The sequence below is a fragment of the Myxocyprinus asiaticus genome, chromosome 27 (genome assembly GCF_019703515.2).
Source record: "Myxocyprinus asiaticus isolate MX2 ecotype Aquarium Trade chromosome 27, UBuf_Myxa_2, whole genome shotgun sequence".
In the NCBI taxonomy this organism is placed as follows: domain Eukaryota; kingdom Metazoa; phylum Chordata; class Actinopteri; order Cypriniformes; family Catostomidae; genus Myxocyprinus; species Myxocyprinus asiaticus.
In genome coordinates, this window is record NC_059370.1 from 16,668,099 (window position 1) to 16,693,391 (window position 25,293).

General features: G+C 39.0%; 1 protein-coding gene across 2 annotated transcripts in view; it reads right to left on the reverse strand.

Annotated features, from left to right (window-relative positions):
* lingo2 (leucine rich repeat and Ig domain containing 2) overlaps positions 1-25,293 on the reverse strand; it is a 430,344-nt gene that overhangs the window by 344,884 nt on the left and 60,167 nt on the right. For both annotated transcript variants that reach the window (XM_051657697.1, XM_051657698.1), the window contains exon 2: positions 5,670-5,734. The gene's annotated coding sequence lies outside the window, so the exon portion shown is untranslated. The remainder of the gene's footprint in view (positions 1-5,669; positions 5,735-25,293) is intronic.

Below are 25,293 nucleotides of genomic sequence, written 5' to 3' on the forward strand. Positions count from 1 at the left end.
TAAAGTCTCCTCCCAAAATTATATCATGAGGGGTGCCAGCGGCTTGGAGCATCCCTTCAAGATCTATTAAGAGCCCTGATCATCAGCGTTAGGTGCGTAAATATTAGCCAAAATCAGACATTGCCCCTGAATTTCTGCTAAAACAATAATGACTCTTCCTAATTTATCATTAAACTGTTTGAGAAATTTTAATTGTAAATGTTTATTTACCAATATAATGACTCCCTTGCTCTTACTTGAGCCATCACTAAAGAAAACATGTCCACCCCATATCTTCCCAAATTTTTCAGCTTCCTGCGGGGAAAGATGTGTTTCTTGAAGAAACACTATATCATATTTCTTACGTTTAAGAAAAAAATAACCTTCCTTCTTTTTATGGGGTGCCCCAACCCATTCACATTCCATGTGGAGAGAGATAGTACACTCATATTAACATTTGACATTTTGATATAATAAAAAAAATAAATTGTGTCAAAAACAAAATTATGAAGACCACATTTCAACATCAATTCAACAACCAACCCCCAAACTTCCCCCCAAACAAAACAAACAGAAAAAAGAAAAACATGCGCATTAACCCCACGCACGAAAGCACCAACAGGCGTCAATCCCTTTAAACTGAAAGAGTCCATGTATGCCTACGAAAGCCCCCGCGACAACTTTGCCATCAGATTGCTCAATTTTGCCTCAAAAATTTGTAAGGCAAAATTACATAACATCAAATATTTTGTAAAACAAACCCCAGCCAATAGGCAGAATAAACACAAAGAACGTGTAGACTCATTCACAGAACTGTCTCAAAGGTGTGATCCTTCACAAAACAAATTCCAGCCGATATAAAGCCATTCAGTTTCCTCGGTCAGACAAACGAATCTTCAGTGAGCCAGCTGATGAGTGCAGAAGATGACATAATCATTCCAATGTCCCACGAAAATACTCCACAAATCATACTCCAGCCAACAGGAGGCATAAGCACAAGGAACTGACAGATTCATCCATAACTGTCCTGAAGTAGTGTTATTTAACAAAACAAGCTCCAAACGCTCTGTGAAACCAGCACAAAGGAAACAAAACACACATCCTGGTTCCTGGTTCCTCAAGAGTCAATTCACTCACAGGCTGCATAATTGTATATCCCATGATTTACACAGTCCACCAACTTTATAAAAGACATCCTTTGTGTGGACATGTAGATATTTTGCAGTCATCCATTCATTGTAAAAGTGATCTTCCATCAATTCAAAAGTTTCTTTAAGGAAAAGTGTTAATCCACAAAACAAAACAAACTCCAGCCGCTCGGCGGAGCCAACGCAAAAGGAAACAAAAATGGCGCCCAGCTTCCTCCGAAAGCCAGAGTATGTACAGTGAGTCAATCCACTCACAAGAAAAACACCCAATGGTTACTCACCCATTGTTTCAATAAAAGACATTGCCTGATTGGGACATGTAAATACTTTGCTGCCATCCTTGGTGTTTATTCTCAGCCTGGCTGGAAACATCAGAGCAAAAGTGATCTTCCGCTGATGTAAGAGTTTCTTGCATTCCTTAAACCGATCGTGTTTCTCTCGTCGAGTTCGCAAAATCCGGGAACAAGAAAATATTGTAATTCTTCCAAGAAAGCTTTCCTTTGCTCCTCGCCTGGCGCAACACGAGATCATTATCGGATGATTTAAAAAATTTGGCCAGAATCGATCGGGGCCTTCCTCCCTCAGCGATCTGTGAGCTGGGACTTTGTGAGCTTGCTCGATTTCCAGCTTGTGGCCTGCTATGTCGAGCAGACTCGGGAAAAGCTCGTCTAGGAATTTCACCATATCTCTGCCCTCCTCATGCTCAGGAATTCCAACAATTCGAATGTTGTTCCTGCGGCTTCTATTCTCAAGATCTTCAAGCTTTTCATGAACACGTTCCAAATCAACTTTGGTCACGGGCGGATTAGCAGCTAATTCCCTCTCTGATAACTCCAAATAATCTATTTGTTTTTCAACATCTGTCACTCTTGTGACTAGCTCAGAGAATTTTTTTCTATCACCATAATCGATCAATGTATTACAGTGAGATCCTCCAAGTCCGCAAGTAACTTCGCCAACATCACCGACATGTTGGACAGTTGACGCTGGATTCCTTCTCCCGCCACGCCATCCAAATCGAGTCCCCAGTCCACAGGCCTGTCTGGGCTTTCATCTTGAAACCATAAGTGTCTTTTAATGTCTCCAAAGCCTGAGGATTTTGACTTCTTTGCCATGTTTACCTCAAACAGTAAATGTGTAACTGGGTGTATTGAATTTCACCGGATTATATCATGAAAATAATTAAAATTAGCAAAGTGCGCAGAGCTGTCTCTCATGTATGCCCTTCGCATGGCGTCCGGGGCATGGTAATATTAAGTGTCACTATAAAATAATAACATAGGTTCAACATCTAACCATTGCCACTGTCTAATGCATAACCAACATGCAGGTTCTTGTCTCGTTGCATCATTTTATGACCTTGTGTATTTGTGTACACGAAAGAGCTCAAGGCTGCTGAGGGCAGAAAATGTGATTTAGAGTTGCTGTGAAAATGCATTTGCGTTATTGCGCTTAAATAAATAACCTTTGGCCCAGTGGCATAATTCATCTTCATTTTCTGACGTAAATAAGGAGCAAGATGATGGTTAGAGTGAAATTCATTCGTGTTTTGCCTTTGAGCAAACATCCATGTATTTTCATCTGATCTCATATTGAAGTCTAATTGTGTGTGTGTGTGTGTGTGTGTGTGTGTGAGGCGAGGGGATGGGGGGGGGAGGGCTTGGTCAAGTTTGCCTACATTGTGGGGACCAAATACATTGTGGGGTCTATAGCCAATAGTCCCCATGACGAAAACAGCTTAATAAACACAACAATAATAAAATAAAAACAATAATGTCTTAATAAAAATGTAAAAATGCAAAAGGGTTTTGTGAGGATTAGGTTTCTAAATAGTGGATAGAAAATATTTTTAGATTTGTATGAAAATAGAAAGTCAATGGAAAGTCCCCAGCATGATAAAAATAAGGCAGATGGTTAGACCCTGCGATACTATTTGCACCCATATTTAAATACTAACATACATTATTGCCATCACTGCAGTGTGTTTATTGTGTTTATTTAGAGTCTCACAGACACACTAAATTAACCCCTATCTTTAAAGTTGGCATGAAATGGAAGTTGCGACTGACTTCCGTATTGTAACGTATTTCCAAGTGAAACAAGAAAAAAATTTGAGTTTATCCATTGGTTTTTGATTGGACTGTGAAAATATGGGCATTGCATAGCGGAACGGAGGCAGATCTGAATGCAAGTTTGCAGTGGACACACACACCCCTACCACCATGCTGCTCGAGTCAGAGCCAGTTATCGGTGAAATTGAACAGCGATCTCAACACATTTTTGATCAAACTGACAACATAAACGCATGAGCACATCATGGTCTTTGCTTACGAAGAGGCTGTACAAGTTGAAAAACGAGTTAAATATAACCATATTTTAACATTTTGAATCACAATACACTAAATATAAAGGAAAACAAAAAACACTTACTCGTGCTGTGCATCTCAAGATAACTGCATTCAAAAATATAAATATACTCCAGAGGCGTCGGAAGCATTGTAATCATAAGTGATCACCTCAGCAATTTAGGCGTGAAATGTCTCGAACACAACCATGAATTTGCCGTTATTCCTTCTCATTTTAAATGTAAATTCAAGCCAGCTGACACATAACCAAGGAAGTTTGGGTTAAGAAACGATAGTTTTTAAGGAAAACAGATGAAAAAACACCTTGCCACCTTCACCAACATGCGACTGACGCTTCGTTCATCTCTATGCAAGTTTGTGATATTTATAAAAAAGGGGCAGGGTTGAAGTGGACTAAATGATTGGAGAAGTCCTGCATACATCACCAGAGAGAAGTCTGTTGTTTCACCAGATGATCAAGTTATTCAAATTTTTTAAATAAGATTGCGAAAATATATTAAAAAAAAATATAAAAAATAAATAAAACATATGCATGGATGAATCATTCCCAATAAGATCAATAACATGCATTTAGAAAATAGATAGGGTGAATTTTCATTTCATGTCTACTTTAAACCTAACCTGAGAAAAAATAACCTTGGTTTTACAACAGAAACATAGTTTCACCATGGTATATTTTGTAAATTTATAGAAACCACAAATTTAACCATGGTTACTATATTAACAACATATTACTGTACTGTACTAAAACCATGTTTAATTGCATTAAAACAATAGTTTCTCCCAAAAAACATGGTTACTATAATTTTAGTAGGCTAATATAGCAATGCAATCTACACACAAGTGATGCTGAGCCGTGGGAACGGATGCGAACGACAGACCCCACCTTCAGATCATACCTTCCTTTGCACTCCCAGACCAAATCACTGAAATGAACATTTATATAAATTTTTATCTATTATTTTAGTAGGATTAAAGGAAATATTAAGAGTGGAAACAGGAAATCGGATGGGAGAAAAAGTGGGACAAAACCGCAGTCACTAGGACAACACTACACATTCACACATCGTCTTTACACCACATGCCACTGAAGCAACACCTAATATTAATTTGTCATATATTCCTGTAGTTTCAAAAGACTATTGGGATGCAAATAACTGCACTGAGTGGCAGATGCTCTTTACACCAGGGTGCAAATAGACACTCCGTAAAAGTAAATAAATATATAAATGTGTATGTGTGTGGCCAAACAACACATTGAACCCATTTACAGTACATGCACACCAATATGTAGATTTTATATATATATATATATATATTCTGATGAAGCAATAAAACTGTGTTTACATGAGTTCTGAAATAATTGAGTTATTCTGTGCTTTTGAAGTCAAACCACGAAGAGGCATGTGCACAACAGGTACATACATTGGAAAAGCCAGTAAGAACACTGGTGTTTAAATACAACATGAAATCTACCCATGTCAATCAGTTTATTCTTAGGCCATTTATGACCTTACACTGATAAAGGAAAGCAGTTTAATGCTTAAAGTTTAATTCTTACTGGTCCATCATGAAGTTCAATATAGTTTATAAGCCTTGAGCTAACGCAGCGAAAAATGCCATAATTTAACAGACCTGATCACTCTTTTTGTCAGCTTGTCATAGACTTCATTAAAACAGCAGAAGCACATTTAATGTGTTGTATATACAGAATCATGTCACATTGCTCACCATGAAGAAATGCACAACCCAATCACATAATCCACCATCCTGTTGTTGTGGCACCCAGGGAAATAAATCCTCACACTGAAGCCAAACATGAGTGAATTAATTAGCACATATGTGAAATTACATCAGTTTGACTTTAAGGAGATGAGAAGTTCAAGAAGCAGTCTGTGGCAATCTATAACAAAACCTCACCATGTAGCTGTGCCCTTGTTAATCTTTGTCTCTAAGCATGACAAATATGGTTTTGAAAATTTTTGAACAACAAACAACACAAAAGAGGCTGCTAAAATATTGTGAAATTTCCCAATTCTTTGTGCTCTGCTTTTCAGGATGGATAGTCAAGCAGCTATCAAAATAAATAACAAGTAATTCCAGCATATGCATTACCCCTCTAGTCCCCACAGGGCATATCAGCCTTAGTTCTCACAGACATAATGGGGTAACTTACCACATAAAAACAGAACAGTTCATCATGGTCAGCCAACAGGAGGGAGAAGATGCAACATCCATGTCCTAAAAGGAAAACAGAGAGAAAAACCATGATGAGGAAAAAAATACAGTGGAACTATATTTGCATTCATGTCATTAGCAATGAATGGCCTAAAAACAACAACAACAACAACACCACCACCACCACCATTGTAAGCGTGTCCATTTCACTGTGGTGAAGATAAAGACAGTATGTAGTGCTTGGTGAGCTGAGTGGTCCACTCATCAAAACAAAACAACTCCAGAAAACAGCCGAGAAGAACTTCTAGGACATCTCGGGCGTTCTATAGGATTTTCATATAGTGTATGCCATTGAAAAGACTGTAAGTTTATCCCTCACAGCCTCATTTTCATTCCTGAAAAAAGGTTTACTAAGCTCAAAATTACTGACATTACAATGAGTAGATTTGTCCTCCAAAGACATTTTCAGTCTTACAAAGTTTATGCTATAAACATCATATGGAAGAATTCATAAAGTACTGCTGCAGTAGAAACCTGTAGAAACATATTAAGGAAGAATTCATACAGTATTGTGTCCCTTTACCTAATTAATAGTCCAGAGGAGACGCACCACCTGTATTTATTTACTGTATGAGGAAACCATTTTATACATTCAAATATTCAAAACATCAAAAGCAGCTGCAGATAATTAACTTTAAATGTTGGAATCAGAGCCCTTAGCACACATCAAAGTATTTGTTAACCCTCAGTTATAGTGTCCAGCTCAACATGCTACCCATTGGCTAATAGTTCCCAATTTGCCACCACCAGCTATTTCACATCGAAGTAACCTGAACCATTTTGTCCTCACTATTGCTTATGCCCCAGTTTTATTTTGCCAACATCGCCCTGTCAGGTACGTGTTCCACAGGCATAAATCAGAAGCAGATTTCCACTCTCTCATTAAAGGCAAACTGTTTTAAGCAACTGTCAGACTGGCTTATTGAGCTAGTTTTCAATGATAGTAGATGACAGGCGTGTTCTTTATTTTCACTTCCCAGACATAAGCATGTCTCTTTGCTTTCAGTCTTATACAGTATTTGAAATAAACCAATAAAGAAAGTAAACTGTAGGTAGTAGGGGGGAAAGAGACAGCCTGTTCGCTCTATAAAAATAACGTCTTATGATGCCAGTTCTACAAAACAGACTGAACTTGCAGTGATGCCTCGTCTTTTGTTCAGCAGGAATGTTTTTGACATAGTCATAAACATCTGATCACGGCTAGTTACTGTTCCAGTAGCAATATCCATTTGACGCGGTTTGGTACGGTACCATTACAAACCGTTTCCAACCTGGATTTCTTAGCACAATTAGCTAATTCTGGTTAACCATGCTGGCGGAACACCTGTAATGATGCCTCATGATTGGTCACTTGCCCAGTAAATCTTTTCTAATTCTCATTTGCAGCACCACGACGAAAAAGATACATAACCTTGCCTACGAGCCCGGATCAGTATGGAATGGCACGGTTCCACAACAAAAAGCATTTGGTCTTATGGTTTTTCACCATATAGATTAGATTAGACAATAGATTTAAGTTCTTGTGTGGCATTGTACTTTAGGTGTCATGCACAGCAAAAGCTACTTTTGTTAGTATCTGTCATGTAGCATTTTGTTTTTTTAGTCTGTAGTGTAGCTACTTTTTAAAAGGGTATCTTGACTGTAGTTATCTTCTAAATACCATACACTGTAAAACATGTCTGCAATTTTAATGGTAAAAGACTGTAAAAATGCTACAGTAAAAAACTTTATTGGTTAACGGGTAGTTACCTTAAAAATATACAGTGCATTTTTTACATAATCCTCTACCAGGACAACAATGCTGCAGTCCAGCACAACTTCCAGCCTTGACTGAACTTGTTTACTTGGAAAATTATACATGTTCTCCCATTACATTCTCTGAGCCCCTTTTTGCTCACACCATTGCAAAAGACCCTGCCACTGTGCTGTTTGTCAAAGTAAACTAACCGTGTGTACATTAGGCATTAGAAATGTCCATCTACTTTAAAGTGTGTAATTTTTCAATATTAAAATGGACAGAGTGAACTTTAAGCCATTTGTAAGGTGACTTCCCAAGGAGTCGGGAGCAGGACGCAAGGGGTGGTATGAATGTTTGGAAACAATTATTATTTTTGCAGTGCTGTTTGGTGCCACCAGTGGAAAGCAAATTAAGCAGATTTAAAGAGCATGGGAATAAATAGCAGAAAATATTAATTCTTCATTTTCATGATTTTGTTCTTCATACTGTTGTTGGTGAATCAAAAAGTATAAGTTTATTTAAATCAACAGTTAATTTTGGCTGTACAGACAATACATGATATATATTGATGTATGTGCTGATATATTATAATTTATACTGCTATACTCTGATATAGGGCTGGGTAAAAATATTGATTTGCAGATGCATCGCAATCTTCATTTGTATGATCTATATTGATCCATCTATATATTGATTCTTAAATCCCAAGATCCATCTTTAACTCTATGTGACAACCCTCTACAATATGTGCAAATCACTCACATATCACTCACATACAACTGAAACGCTTCTGCAAGACACTTGCCAAACTGCCAGTAGTCCCAAAGAGACAGGACCGCTTTGGCAGTACTGTATTGGCACTTGTTCCGCAAATCAATGTAAATACTTAATTATTGTAATTGATGGAATACAGGGATTTGTACATTTTTTAAAATCTCAAATTTGACCCAAATGATGAAACACTAATGATGATGATAACATTTTAAAAATATATACTTTCGTAATGCACCTAGTTAGAAGGTCCCCTGGACAATTAACATCATTAGCTTTGTGAGAATTTCTTTCAAATGCAAGCAAAACTAGCATTACAACTGAAATAAACCCATATAAATCAGAATGGAATTGAATTAAAAATTATTCGAAAGCTTGTGATTAGGAATTGAATCAAATCTGGAAGTCGGTATCAACCTATTCTGATAAAGTTCTGGGGATCTGTGGTTTTTGTTTAGTTTGTAAATGTAAGCAGGTTACTATGTTTGCTATTGCAGTGATGGAACTTTCCATTTACCAAGCTGTTAAAGCCTTTGAAAATCTAGGGGAAACTTCAAGCTGGAATGTGACTCTTATTGCAAGAGATAGTCATGTTTCAAAGTCTCCTTCTGAAGCCAGACTTCAAGTCTCCAACACAGAATGATGTACCCCAGGGCCCAAATATAAACCTGATGCTCTGTTTGGTTTTTGTCACCCTGCTCACATCCCTTTCACCGCTTATCAGAAATAAGTCAATACTCCTTTTATTCAATACAGTCTTTGCCTCAGAAATCTGAGATGGACACTGTGGCAACGCACCCAAATGCTCCCAAAAGCAGAATGATTTATGGTATTTATTCTCACAAATGCCCTGCATGCTTTCTATATGCCTTGGATCTGCTTGCTTACGTTGAAGCAGCAGAAAGTATATACAGAGCACTGTGAGGCGACTGCTAGCATTAGTATTAAGTGCTACCATCCTCCATAGATCAGTTACACAGACGCAAATCAGGATTCAAATTTCCAGTTACACCTCAGGAGCAGTCGACATCAAAGCCATTCTCAAATGTGCCACGTGTACCAGACTGTTGATGAATATTACGCCTGATTGAACTTCATTGGCTTAGGCCGAAAAACAACAGGAGCCATCAACTCTGCATTAATGCTGATTCACGTCTGCTTGTATTCTTTTCCACTTTTGGTTCAGTGGGCACCTTTACCTTCTTTGGCCTCAAATACAGAAAACTGACAATCAAAATGCGAGGTTTGGCAGAATACAGTTTTAATACATTACACTCATCTCCAATGACATTTGTGCAAGTCTAAGATTTGATGTAGATAACTACCGTTTGCAGTTAAAAGACTTACGTGATGATGGATATGCCTGTTGTTTACAGATACATTAGCAATCTGGATGGTGCGCATTCAAGCCATATTTCATTTTGGATGACTGTATGCACTGTTCCACGAGTCCACCTAATTACCTGTCATTTCTTGACACTGCTTCAGTTCCCGCTCCGTTTTAAACCAACTTGGTTCTATCTGGCGGTATTGAATGCCCACCTCCAACTTTGGAGCTGGCCAATCATAGTTAAGATTTTGGGGTGGCACCTGGGATGGCCAATGCAGCGAACTTTCAGACAGCACATATTTAAAGGTCATTGAAGTACGCATATAAATTAAAAAATAAATAAATCACTTGTACTCTCTACTTTTCAAATAAGCTAGTTTTTGTAATGCAAAAATAAAACAAATAACATTAAAACAAAAAGATTAATTAAAAACTGCATCAATTCCATATTTGTTTTCTTCTATTTTTTTCCCTATTGTCATCTATAGCAAGGCAGGCCAAATCAAAGGTTATCATGGGCCAACTTTGGCCCGCGGGCTCTAGTTTGTGCACCTCTGTTTTAGAGGAATAATTCACCCAAAAATGCTGACTCAAACTTGTATGACTTTCTTTCTTCTGTGGAACACAAACAAAGAGAATCTACATGTACACATGGTCTGCACATGCACTGTTGAAAGTATAGGGCCACTTTGATTTGCATTGTATGGACACAGACATCTCATATCTCCATCAAAATATTTCTGCTTGTGTTCCGCAAAAGAAAGAAAGTCAAACGAGTTTGATACGGCATAAAAGTGAGTAAATGATGAGAAAATTGTCTTTTTTTGGGGGGGTGAACTATTCCTATAAGAATGTCAGCCCCCATACAAAGAAATTGTAGCCGACAGCTTAAAACAGCAGCTTTAAGAACCAGCAGAAGCCTCTGCCAACCGGTAAACCGTAAACAGTAATCTACCTTGGTAAAAGGAAACTTTTATCATATACATATGGAGTTAATTAACAGAGGTTCGGGAGGAGCATGTTCATTTTAATCTGACAAATCACAGCCCCCGAGCAGGAGTATATAAGCTGCTGCTTACCTGCTTCCTGTGACAACTCTCCTGACATGAGAGTCTTTCCGGCATTCGGCCTCGCCCATTGCCCACGAACAGACCCAGGCAGTCGGATCATCAGATGCAACTTCGTTGCAAAGCATTCGGCTCCACCAGAACAGCTCTTCCATTCAAACAATCTCGTTATTTAACAGAAGCTGCCACAGCAGCTCTTTTGTTGTTAGCAGTACTGACGGCTACCATGTTAAGTGTTAAATTTTTACCCTGTCTTTCTTTCTATGCTCCATTTGCTGAAGCAGTTTATAGTGTGAAGCTGCTTCCGCAAACTGGCTGCTCCGGCTTTTTAAAAATGTGAAACAGCTCTCTATGACTGCTCATATGTTCTCTTATCTAAACTTTCCACATGGAGAACAGTGCGAACTGCCTCCACGAACGGGTGCTGTTCCGGATTCATGCCATTAAGAATGGCATGAATGGCATTACATTTTTTTAAAGCGAGAGAAACAAAGATTAACTATTCAATCCAACAACCATTTCAACCCCCAGCATTTTTAATCAGGTTCTGCCACACAGGTAATGCCTGTCAGCCTCATTACCTCGCCACAGCTTGTTTAGGGCGTGTTCTTCTAACATGAATATCACGATTGTTTCTCCCTCCAAAAGTGCCCTCCGGAGCATGATTTATTCCATTCTGAACACAGGGGCATCATGCAACACAGAACTCCTTCCAATCTACCGATAATTTAATGACAACTTCTTTTCAAACCAATGCAGACATTTTAATGCAAGCTCGCTGCCATGCAGCACTCGCTTTGACCATTCCACAGCACACTGCAGTTATACTCTGTCCGAACAGACACGGGCCAAATTCGGCTCCACAAGAGGTGGATCATGCGCTGCGTCCCAACTAATTCATAATCATCCTGCAACACGTCTCACCTCCTCTCAGCAATATTGATGTATATACAGCAGGGGGCAATCATACTCCTAAGGAGCGAATGACCACAAGTGAATCCTTCAGTATGATTGCAATGAAGTCCATTTCTCCTGTATATCAGTATACAGCACAGAGCCAAAGCTCTTATTACTCAGATCATTTTATGCTGGGTTTTTTTCACATTGTTTATAAAGACATACTGTATTTCCCAGCATATTTCTCCTGCATTTCTGTATGCAGTGCAAAGCTGCAACTCAATGCATCCCTAGATAATTTCATGCTGTTCACACCTATTGCTATGTGACGTATTTCCTTTGCAAGACGTATATTGTACTACTGGTGATAGTCACACTCCTAAGGAGTGAATGGCCTCAAGTGAATCCTTCAATGATGATTGCAAGTCCATTTCTCCTGCATATCTGCATGCAGTACAGAGCCAAAGCTCTTATTTCTCAGATCATTTTATGCTGTTTTTTTCACATTGTTTATTAAGATGTACTGTATTCCCCAGCACATTTCTCCTGCATTTCCGTATGAAAACGAATCCCAATACTCAAGCATTAACAGCCTAATTCCTCTCGGGGGGAAAAAAAAATGTCTCTTTCCACTACCACAGAGTTGACCAAGCCATCCAAATGACAAAAAATGTCGGAAAAGGAGCCTGGCTAGCTAAAGTCAACATCACTTCAGCGTTTAAAATAATGCCTATTATCCTGTTTTCTGGCATCTTTTCAGAGTTCACTGGCAAAAGAATTATTATTTTTCTGTCTGCCTTACTTTCGGCTGCAAGCAGCCCCAAGATTTTTGACTTATTGTCCAAAGCTATCTGAAGGATCTTGTCAAATAACTACTCTGTTCCCCACTTAATTCACCTACCTGACGATTTACTCTTCACCCCCCCCCCCCCCCCCCGATGCCCCTACCACTGCCCACCTCTGTATCGTCCAGAAACTTTTGCAGATTTAGGAATTCCAATTTCCCATAAGAAAACAGCAGGTCCCTCCTCATCCATCAAATTCCTAGGTATCATTCTCAACACAGACATCTTTCAAGCCTCCCTACCAAAAGAGAAATCGACAGGATAATCATAATCATGTCCAACCTCCTATCGCATGCGCATCATTCCCCAATGCTGCCCCTTCATCTCGCACGTCCTCACCCTCACCTCATCCGCCACTGCGCTAAACAACACAATAAACCTACACCCATATTGCTGCGCTGACCACCAGCTCTGGTTAACATTCCTAAAACAATGGAACGGACATACCTTCTTTTATGAGGGCTTCCTCTCATTCCCTGAAGACATCCATCTTTTCACCAATGCCGCCCTGTCCATCGGTTTTGGGGGAATCTACCAAGGTCGCTGGTTTGCCTCCACCTGGCCCCCAGAGCTCACAAGCATTCCACAATCAGCAGCTTCCTCAGCCCTGCACGAATTATACCCTATCGTGGTCACAGCGTTTCTGTGGGGAAACGAATGGACTTCAAAATCATCATTGTCCATTGCAATAATCAGGCTAAAGTTCACAGCATCAACAAGGACCATTCTCGTGCCCCCAAAATCATGCCGTTTCTAAGACGTCTAATTTGGATTTCAGCCTGTAACCAATTCATTATCTCTGCTAGACACATACCAGAGTCAAAGACTCACTTTCCTGCTTTTCCTTTCAGAAATTCAGAGCATTAGCTCCAGAGGCGGACTCGATTCTGATCCTAGTACCTCCCTGTTCGGAGCTGAGATTCCTATAGACCATCTCCTCAAATTAATCGAGTCATTAAAATTAATCAAAATCACCACCACCATTGATTATTTTGAACAGTATCAGTAACAGCAGACACAGTGAACTATGGTGCAGTAAATTCATGTCAAACCTCCTCCATTCCGGCATCACAGCAAAATTTTACTCCAGTCATTCCGTATCGGCGCAGCAACCACAACTGCCCAAAAAGGTTTATCAGAACAACAAATTCAATCTCTCTGCATTGGTCCGCAGACGCATATCACAGCTACATCAAATCCAATCGTTTCCACATCAGGAAAGCTCATCAATCACTACTCAGCTAATCCCTTATCAGTACCACCTGTCACCGTCACTCACGTCACCACCCGCTGCCTCTCGATACATCCTATATGCACATGCACATACATGTACACATACGTTTAAGTGCAGGTGTGCGCGCATGTATGTGTGCATATATATTTAAATCAGAAGTCCTCCCTTTTGAATCGCAGCATAGCCCTCTCGATCAAACGGCGCGCAAGCTCATCCACGTCCTTGTATCATGGCCTTTTCCCCCTGAGGTGATCGATGTGCTTTCCATTTCAGACACTGAGTGGCCCCCGTTCAAATGCATGCTGGGCTTACCCATTCGAATCACAGTGTGAGCCAACTCTCGTTCTCATTCTCCCCATTCGATTGCTCACTGGGCTTACCCGTTTGAATGCCGTGAGCTCTCTCTCTCTATAGAGCAGTATCCCGTTCGAATCGCAGTGCGAGACCTCCCTTTCGAACGCAGGGTGAGCCAACTCTCGTTCTCATTTTCCCCATTTGATTGCTTGCTGGGCTTACCCGTTCGAATGCTGTGAGCTCTCTCTATCAATAGAACAGTCTCCCATTCGAATCACAGTGTGAGCCAACTCTCGTTCTCATTCTCCCCATTCGATTGCTCGCTGGGCTTACCCGTTCGAATGCCGTGAGCTCTCTTTCTCTATAGAGCAGTCTCCCGTTCGAATCGCAGTGTGAGACCTCCCTTTCGAACGCAGGGCGAGCCAACTCTCATTCTCATTTTCCCCATTTGATTGCTTGCTGGGCTTACCCCTTCAAATGCCGTGAGCTCTCTCTCTCAATAGAACAGTCTCCCGTTCGGATCACAGTGTGAGCCAACTCTCGTTCTCATTCTCCCCATTCGATTGCTCGCTGGGCTTACCCGTTCGAATGCCTTGAGCTCTTTCTCTCTATAGAGCAGTCTCCTGTTCAAATCGCAGTGTGAGCCCTCCCTTTCGAACGCAGAGCAAGCCAACTCTCATTCTCATTTTTTCCCCATTCGACTGCTTGCTGGGCTTACCCGTTCAAATGCTGTGAGCTCTCTCTCTCTCCATAGAGCAGTCTCCTGTTTGAATCGCAGTGTGAGCCCTTCTTTTGGAACGCAGCGTGAACCAACTCTCGTTTTCATTTTCCCCGTTCAATTGCTTGCTGGGCTTACCCGTTCGAATGCTGTGAGCTCTCTCTCTCTCCATAGAGCAGTCTCCTGTTCGAATCGCAGTGTGAGCCCTCCTTTTGGAACGCAGCGTGAACCAACTCTCGTTTTCATTTTCCCCGTTCAATTGCTTGCTGGGCTTACCCGTTCGAATACCATGAGCTCTCTCTTTCCATAGAGCAGTCTCCTGTTCGAATCACGGTGTGAGCCCTCCCTTTTGAACACAGCGTGAGCCCTCCCTTTTGAACGCAGCGTGAGCCAACTCTCATTCTCACCTTCCCCGTTCGAATGCATGCTGGGCTTACCTGTTTAGATGCTGTGAGCTAAACCTCCTCTCTCTTTAGAATAGTCTCCCATTTGAATCACAGTGTGAGCCCTCCCTTTCGAACGCAGCATGAGCCAACTCTCGTTTTCACCTTCCCTGTTCGCATGCCGTGAGCCCATCCACTTCTACGATGAGCGGTGGTCTTTCATTCAAATAGCAGCGTAGCCCTCTCGACCAGCCATCATACAAGAAAGCACCTTCAAACAAACGCGTAAAATGCTCCCTCTATACAGATTTTGTGGGGGAAGAACAATTCAGAAGCATCTGCCAAGCCAATGTACCAAAAATGAATTGTTGCTGGCTTGCTGTCCTAAATACTTCCTGCCATAGTCATGGTACCGACCTTTCATCTTAACGCCTTTTTTGGGGGTAATCAGGACTCGAGTTGAGTCTCGAGCTCCGAGCCCTCCAGTATATGGCAGCAAGCCATATATTTTTACTGTTTCAACACAAGATTACATTAACATATGAACTACTGAACTAAGTAGACATCTGAGACAAACTATATATTGGCATGCCGGTAAATTACAACTACAACAGTAAATTACAGATAAATAACTTGGACTCAATAAGACAATGCATTTACATCACAGTGGATGTTGTCACCCAATTAACATTCATGAGCCAAGCTGATAAGGTTTATAATGTGTCCCCACCAATTTTAGATAGTCCCTACGCTCCTGCAGAATACATCTAAAAAACCCAGTAGCCTCAATTCACAGGGTGAGAGAAGAACATTAATTGAGTTGTCTGCTAGTCCCTAATAAATTACTTGTGTGGTTTAGTAAATAGTGTCATATTTTTCCAGTGAATGTAGCTTGTGTAAAAATATAGGCCACTGAATGCAAATCACCCCTGACTTTCCCACAACTTAAAAATACTTAATCCAATTCTTTCTTTCACCCTCTCGTTGTGTAGATGAGAACATGATACAGAGCTCAAGCACTTAGATACATTTTTCTTAAAGGAATACACAATACACTCACAGACTGTAACACTAAGTCTCTACAGCATTGGAAGCAGGCAGACTGTGTCAAAAGAACCAAGAAGAGTGCTGCACTATTAATGTTTAAACTTCAGATATATTTTCTGCTCTGGGTTTAATAACTCTAAACTGTTAGTGCAAAACCTGTTTGACTCAGGCTGGTAACACTAGATACATCGATGCAGTTCTGTACAAAATTTGGAAAGTTGCTTATCAACTGAACAGAGAATTTGAAACCTTGCATTTCTGGCTTTGTCTTTCCATTACAGCCTGAAGATCGCTCTACAGTTGAAGTCAGAAGTTTACATACACCTTAGCCAAATACATTTAAACTCAATTTTTCACAATTAATCCTGACATTTAATCGTACAAAACATTCCCTGTCTTAGGTCAGTTAGGATCACTACTTTATTTTAAGAATGTGAAATGTCAGAATAATAACAGAGAGAATGATTTATTTCAGCTTTAATTTATTTCATCACATTCCCAGTGGGTCAGAAGTTTACATACACTTTTTTAGTATTTGCTAGCATTGCCTTTAAATTTTTTAACTTGGGTAAAACATTTAGGGTAGCCTTCCACAAAGTTCTCACAATAAGTTGCTGGAATTTTGGCCCGTTCCTCCAGACAGAACTGGTGTAACTGAGTCAGGTTTGTAGGCCTCCTTGCTCGCACATGCTTTTTCAGTTCTGCCCACAAATTTTCTATCAGACTGAGATCAGGGCATTGTGATGGCCACTCCAAAACCTTGACTTTGTTGTCCTTAAGCCATTTTGCCACAACTTTGTAGGTATGCTTGGGGTCATTGTCCATTAGGAAGACCCATTTGCGAGGAAGCTTTAACTTCCTGGCTGATGACTTGAGATGTTGCTTCAATATCTCCACATAATTTTCCTTCCTTATGATGCCATCTATTTTGTGAAGTGTATAAGTCCCTCCTGCAGCAAAGCACCCCCACAACATGATACTGCCACCCAGGGGCGGACTGGGAAGAGAAATCGGCCCAGGATTTTACATAGAAATTGGCCCAAAAGTTGTTGTGCGGGGTTGGGGGGGAGGGTTGTTGCTTTCCTTTTCTGCATATCACTGCCCCCTTCGGCATATCACGGCTCCGTTTTCTGCATTTTTTTCACAAAACCGTTTTCTGGAATCTGGCCCCCTGCCCAACCCCCTGGGAAGAGAAACCCCAGGGAATGTTGTGGATGCAGCAGTTAGTATGAAGATGAACAAACTCATTGGTCATATTTGCACATATTTTATGGTTTTGTCAACAAAAAAAATAAAATAATCAACAGATTTTTTTTTTTACTTTCATACCCCTGAAGCTCTTGACTGACTGAGACTGTTTATACAAAAACAACAGATTTACAGAAAATGTATTATCAAAATCATTTTCTGCATGCATATATCTACAAATACGCCACTGATTCAAAGGTGATGCAAACAGATGCCCGAACATATTGTTTTTCTGTCCGTATGAATTATATATATATATATATATATATATATATATATATATATATATACATACATATATAGTTATTTTTTTTTTCTCCATCCACAGATAGTGAACCACATCTCTACAAAGAGGAGTTTTTAATAAGCCTTTTTTAACTTGCTGGTTTATGTAACTGCACACTCTTAATATTTTTTTTTTTTTTTTTTTAAATGAGGGTTTCGATTACATAACAAAATCATTGAACACTAATGTGTTGCTGTGTACTTAAGTGTGCCATTATTAAATGCACGCTCTGTTTCAGTGTAAAACAATGCCATTCAAATCCATCTCAATCACTTCTGTGTCAGCATTAGAGCCAATGAGTCCACACCTTAGGTCACACAATTTAATGTGACAATATCACAATAAACCTGTAAAATGATTCAAGACCTGCGTTACAACCCCATTCTGCATTCCTCTTAAGAGGTGGAAAGGGGAGACTGCGATCACTGTCAGAAAAGTAATAACATTGATAATAATAGCATTGATGCAATTAAAGTGGGTTTGATTGAGACTGGGGTTGGGGTAGAGACTCTGTTCAGATGGGACTCATCCGCTTTTCACTTTACATGCTAATGCAGCAAGCACTGGCCCGGCAACAGCTTTTATTTTCTTCAATCGCTGAGTCTTTTATTCACTCCTCTGTGGCAATGGTTGAGAGTGTAGGATGGTACTCGAAGCGAGATAAATACTCATTCAAATTAAAAGAAACATTGTCAAGGAAAAAAGGAATTAGAAACAGAAGTTAGACTTCCAGCTCACGCTAAATCGTGAATGGCAGCATAGTTTGCTCGCTCTCACAATTTGCACTTTTATCTTGCCCTGTATCAAGATATATACAGTTTTAGCAGATAAAACAAAGCATGGAAGGGGCGATGATGGAAAAAAGGGGAAGACAGAGAAGAATTACTACAAAAAAAGACGAAAATAACTCAAATGTGCAGGAACAAGCTAACATGAGCAGTGACAGAGCACCTGGAGAAGAGGAAGTTAGCCTCGAGAAAATACTGAATGAGATAACGGATTTTCGACAAGACAGTCACAAACAGCTGCATGATATAAAGGAAGAACTGAACAAATCTAATAAAACAATCGAGGAGGCTGAAAACAGAATAGAAGAAGCAGAGACTTGAATCCAAAGCACAGAGAAAGTTGTTGAGGAAATGCTACGGCTACAAGAGCAACTCGAGGCTAGGCTAAACAATCAGGAGGGTTGACCTAGATGGTAAAATCTCAGAGTTTATGATGTTCCAGAAGGGTCTGAGGATAATTTCCCTGACACGGTGTCTTTTCTTGAAGACCTTTTCAAGTCAACCCTGGATCTAAATCCTACACTCGATCTCCAAATTGAAAGAGCACTTGCACCCAAACCACCTGCTACAGCCAAATCTCACTCAATTATTGCCAAGTTTCTAAACTATCAGACAAAAGAGATGATAATTAAAATTGCATGAGAGAGGAGAGTGATTGACTGGCGAGGCAACAGGATCTCTTTTGACCATGACTACATGCCTGACGTGCATTGGAAATATAGGGAATATCAAGAAATCAAAAATGCACTGAAAGAAAATGACATCAAGTTTCAGACATGGTTTCCAGCCAAGTTAAAGGTGTTTTGCAAAGATGGCACAAAGCTATACAATTCGGCTGAGAAAGCAGCGATCAACATGGAAAAAAGAGGATTTCTGATCACAGTCAGCAATCCCCCTACCTCACTGATGGGGCGGATTCAGCGTTTGTCCTGGAGAAAGACCAGTAAAAAATGCGGAGCTTCAGTCCTCTCCTCTGTGTCTTATAAAGAAAAACTCCTTGCATTTAGACGCCCGCGGGTTGAAGATGAGTGAGTGATAAGCTAAATTTACTAAATACAGCCATGACTAGTTCAGGTATTTGGTGTTTCGTGCAGGTCACTCCCACTGATATTTCGTCATGTTCTAATTTCAAGTTTTACTTCCAGAAATAAGGAAAAATAGACTTCAAGTGCAAATTGTGCCCAAATGAAAAATGAACATCCTCAATGCTACAAAAAAGTAATGTACATGGGCCTTCTGTCCAACATGAGTGCAAGAGGCTCATCCCAGTTTTGTCATCAACGCTCAATCAAGGGCTGACACAGTACGACCCCTATTTTGGAAGTCATGTTGTTAATGTTGTTTAGGTGTATTTTTATTTGAAAATGGTTTATTATCTTTCTTACTTTTTGAGTTCATGTTCACTGTTAAGCCTGAGGGGGGTGTTAAGTCACAATAGATGTACAAGATTTAGTTTAAACAGATAAAATTAGCATTATTTAAATGGAGTACTCAATCCTGTAAAGAGAAGCAAGATTGTGATCAAACTTAAAAGAGAGAAAATTGAGGTTGCATTTTTGCAAGAGACACACCTAAATGAAGCGGAACATAGCAAATTGAATCGGATGGGGTTTAATCATGTTTTTTCAGCATCATATGTGTCTGGACATAGCAATTATAATCTCTAATAAAATCAACTACAAATTTTTTTTCTGAAATTAAAGATAATGAAGGGAGATATAATGATACGAGGCAGAGAAGAGGGCACTCTAATAAATGTATTTAATGTCTATGCCCCACCAGGAAGTAAATGTTCCTTTTTTAACACCATAATAGGCAAGATAGCCTCTGAATCACAAGGAATCTTAATTTGCAGAGGCGACTTTAACGTTCAACTAAACCCTAAATTGGATTCCTCGAAACCAACTTGCCAAACAGCGAGGCCAGTGAGTAAACAAATCAACATAATGGTGAGAGAAATGGGATTCATTAATATATAGAGAGACTTTTACCCAAGAGGAAGAGATTACAAACATTGCACATTACTCTAATCCAAATTCATCATACTCACATTCATCATACATTGTCTCTCATTTGGGAGAGACAAACATAGAATCGAAAACTGTGATATAGGATTAATTGACATATCTGACCATGCTCTGATATTGTGTTTGGAGTGTGAACCAAAAAACATCCTCTGGAAACTAAACTGTAGTATATTGAATAGTAGAGAGATCAAACAACTTTATATAGTAAATAACAACAATGGACAGGTGACACCTGCCATATTGTGGAATGCTAGAATGTGGTTCTTAGAGGGAAAATTATAGCTATTACCTCCAACAAGAAAACTCAACACACTTCAAAGCAATCTAAAACAATTAGAAATGAATAATAAGAAAAATCCAAACAAACATATAATTCAGCAAATTAAGAAAATTAAAGCAGAAATAGACACCCTATATACACAGGAAATAGAAAAAATGAAAAAAATGAATGTTTTCGAAGCAGAGAAATTATGAAGCCGGAGGAAAATCAATGAAATTATTGGCCAGAAAATTACGCAAGAAACAAGCAGATTCAACTATACAGAAAATACAGGATCCTACATCCAAATTAATGTATCATAGATCTAACAATATTCAGTGAGTGTTTGAAAGCAACTATAGGAAATTATACTCCCAAACACAGAACTTAGAACCCTATAAATAGATTCTTTCCTTACATCTTTAAGACTCCCCTGTATTAGTGACAACCAGAATTCTATGTTGACAGCAGAAGTAACAGCGGAATGCAAAAAGCAATATCCAGACTTAAAACGAATAAATCCCCAGTTTTATATGGGTTTATATCAGAGTGGTATAAGGTATTTAAACAGAAAATTACTCCAGCACTACTATCGGCATTTAATTATATATTACAAGGAGTTAAATTACCACCCTCATGGCGGGAGGCCGTTATTTCTGTGATATCAAACATTGTGCCTCATATAAACCCATTTCTGTCCTTAATTTAGATTATAAGCTACAGTATAAACTTCAGTTTTAGCAAAAAGTGTTGAAAGTATTCTGCAAGACAATGTAAGGCGGACTCTTCACATTATTAATCATACATTTTTAATCATAATTTACAGGCAGTATTTTAAGCCTAGATGCTGAAAAGGCTTTTGATTCAGTTAATTGTATTTTTCTTAACAAGGTGCTTTCAAAGTTTAAACTTCATGGTAAATGTATACAAGCTGTACAAAACATATTCTAAACCGTCTGCAAGAATTAAAATAAATGCCGATCTGTCAGGACATTTGTACTGGAGTGGGGCACAAGACAGTGGTGCCCTCTGTCTCCTCTTCTTTTTGCATTGTTTATTGAACCCCTAGGTCAATGGATTAGGCAGAACCCAAAGGGAGATGAGCATAAAATAGCATTATTTGCGGATGACGGGTTAATGTATCTAACGGACCCAGCACAGTCGTTTGGTGAACTTATGGAAACATAAAAAGTCTTTGGATTCTTTTTAGGCTTAAAATTGAATATTCCTAAAACACAAGTACAGTGCGTCCGGAAAGTATTCACAGCGCTTCACTATTTCCACCTTTTGTTATGTTACAGCCTTATTCCAAAATTGATTAAATTCATTATTTTCCTCAATTCTACAAACAATACCCCATAATGACAAAGTGAAAGAATTAGTTTGAAATTTTTGCAAATTTATAAAAAAAAAAAAAAAAAAAAAAAAAAAGCCCACATGTACATAAGTATTCACAGCCTTTGCTCAGTACTTTGTTGAAGCACCTTTGGCACCAATTACAACCTCAAGTCTTTTTGAGTATGATGCTACAAGCTTGGCACACCTATTTTTGGGCATATTCTCCCATTCTTCTTTGCAGGACCTCTCAAGCTCCATCAGGTTGGATGGGGAGCGTCGGTGCACAGCCATTTTCAGATTTCTCCAGAGATGTTCAATCGGGTTAAAGTCTGGACTCTGGCTGGGCCACTCAAGGACATTCACAGAGTTGTCCCGTAGCCACTCCTTTGTTATCTTGGCTGTGTGCTTAGGGTTGTTGTCCTGTTGGAAGATGAACCTTCACCCCAGTCTGAGGTCCAGAGCACTCTGGAGCAGGTTTTCATCAAGGATGTCTCTGTACATTGCTGCATTCATCTTTCCCTCGATCCTGACTAGTCTCCAGTTCCTGCCACTGAAAAACATTCCCACAGCATGATGCTGCCACCACCATGCTTCACTGTAGGGATGGTATTGGCCAGGTGATGAGCGGTGCCTGGTTTCCTCCAGGCATGACGCTTGCCATTCAGGCCAAAGAGTTCAATCTTTGTTTCTCATGGTCTGAGAGTCCTTCAGGTGCCTTTTGGCAAACTCCAGGCAGGCTGTCATGTGCCTTTTACTGAGGAGTGGCTTCCGTCTGGCCACTCTACCATACAGGCCTGAATGGTGGAGTGCTGCAGAGATGGTTGTTCTTCTGGAAGGTTCTCCTCTCTCCATAGAGAAACGCTAGAGCTCTGTCAGAGTGACCATCGGGTTCTTGGTCACCTCCCTGACTAAGGCCCTTCTCCCCCGATCACTCAGTTTGGCCGGGCGGCCAGCTCTAGGAAGAGTCCTGGTGGTTCCAAACTTCTTCCATTTACAGATGATGGAGGCCACTGTGCTCATTGGGACTTCAATGCTGCAGACATTTTTCTGTACCCTTCCCTAGATCTGTGCCTCGATATAATCCTGTCTCGGAGGTCTACAGACAATTCCTTGGACTTCATGGCTTGGTTTGTGCTCTGACATGCACTGCTAACTGTGGGACCTTATATAGACAGGTGTGTGCCTTTCCAAATCATGTCCAATCAACTAAATTTACCACAGGTGGACTCCAATCAAGTTGTAGAAACATCTCAAGGATGATCAGTGGAAACAGGATGCACCTGAGCTCAATTTTGAGTGTCATGGCAAAGGCTGTGAATACTTATGTACATGTGATTTTTTTCGTTTTTTATTTTTAATAAATTTCTAAAGATTTCAAACAAACTTCTTTCACGTTGTCATTATGGGGTATTGTTTGTAGAATTTTGATTAAAATAATTAATTTAATCCATTTTGGAATAAAGCTGTAACATAACAAAATGTGGAAAATGTGAAGCGCTGTGAATACTTTCTGGATGCACTGTATTAAACCTTTAATTACAATCCCCCTAATGAAATAACAAAGGAATATAATTTAAATTGGCAAGGAAAATGTATTAAATATTTAGGAAATGGTTAACTATGGACCAATTAATAAAAAAAAAAATCAAATCAGGTATAGCAAGATAGGATCTTCTCCCTTTTTACTACTTTACCTTTTTCGGTCCTTACCTATCGATCTGCCCCCCCCCCCCCCAAAAAAAAAAATTAAAAAAAATAATAATAATAATAAAAAAAAAAATAAAAAAACAGTTTACAGAATGGGATAAATTCATTTCCAGATTCATATGGCAGGGTAAGAAACCAATGATAAAATTTAAAACACTGCAGTTGAGTAAAGAAAAAGGTGGAGTGGCACTACCATGTTTACATAAATATTACTTTGCAGCACAGTTAAGGCCTAATATTTGTTGGTGCAACCCTGATGATCAAGCAAGATGGAAGGACATAGAGATTAGGTGGTTTGGGGAGATTTCTACACAAACAGTTATTGCTGATAAAAGACTAATAAGAAAATAAAAAAAATAAAATCAGTGGATGAAGGTATCGTTGAACATTTGGTATGAGATTATCAAGTAATATAAAATAGAGGATTTAGTTAAAGTACTAAAATGGTGTACATTTGACACAGATTTTAAACCAAACACTAGATAATTGCTTTAAAACATGGGCAGAGAAAGGGTATACAGCCTACTGTACTATTATGGATACAAGGGAATTGCTTAACTTAAAGAAAGATATAGTCTTGAATCAAAGGATTTCTATAGGTACGTTCTGACAGCAAAAAAAATAAAAAATAAAAAAAATAAAAAATAAAATATTGGTAGCAGACCCGAACAACAATGCCATCATTCAAATATTTGCATCATCTTAAAATTCCCAATTGACAGAGAAGATTGTCTCAAGACATAAAGGAATGACAGGTTTAGACGTAGACTCAACCTTATATATTAGTGATAAATGGGAAAAAGAGAGTGGTGCTATAATAACGATTGAGGAATGGGAAAATATCTGTAAGTTGCAATGGTTAACTTCTCACTCTTCATATTGGAGGGGATTTTGCTGGAGAAATGTTATTTGCTTTTTTTACCCCCAAACAGAAAAGTAAATTCTTAGGTAATTCATTATGTTGGAGACACTGTGGGTCCTAGGGTTGCTCCGATACCAAAATTTTGGCTTTGGTACATTACCAGCCCTGGTACCTCAACATCGATACTAAATCGATACTATAATCAACCAATAAAAAGCCTCAGATTTTTTATGAAATGACACAGAAAATGACTTAATAAAATAACTGCATAAAGTCTTACAGATTCAAATTATGCATTTTCCATTTTTATTTTTCTGGATTCAATGTTAAATGTTTTAACGAAATGATACGTTCAGTTTTAATCAAATAATAATATCATTATTATTTATTCATTTTTACAAAAAAATGCAATTTTATTTTTGGTAAAATAAAATGCTGCACAGTATTAATGAAAACATTAATGAAAACAAATTCTGATTACCTGTGGTACAAGGCTGTTTGCATTTGTTATATTGTTTACAGATAATAATAATAATAATAATAATAATAATAATAATACAACCATTTAATACTACATAATTGTTATTATGAGAATTATTGCTACTTTTTGAATATTACATTTTTATACAGTAGTTATATTTTTCTGTCTTCAATTTCACGGATCCATTTGAATAGAGCTGTCATGTTAGTGGTATTTTTATTGTGACAGACCTTTTGAGTTCT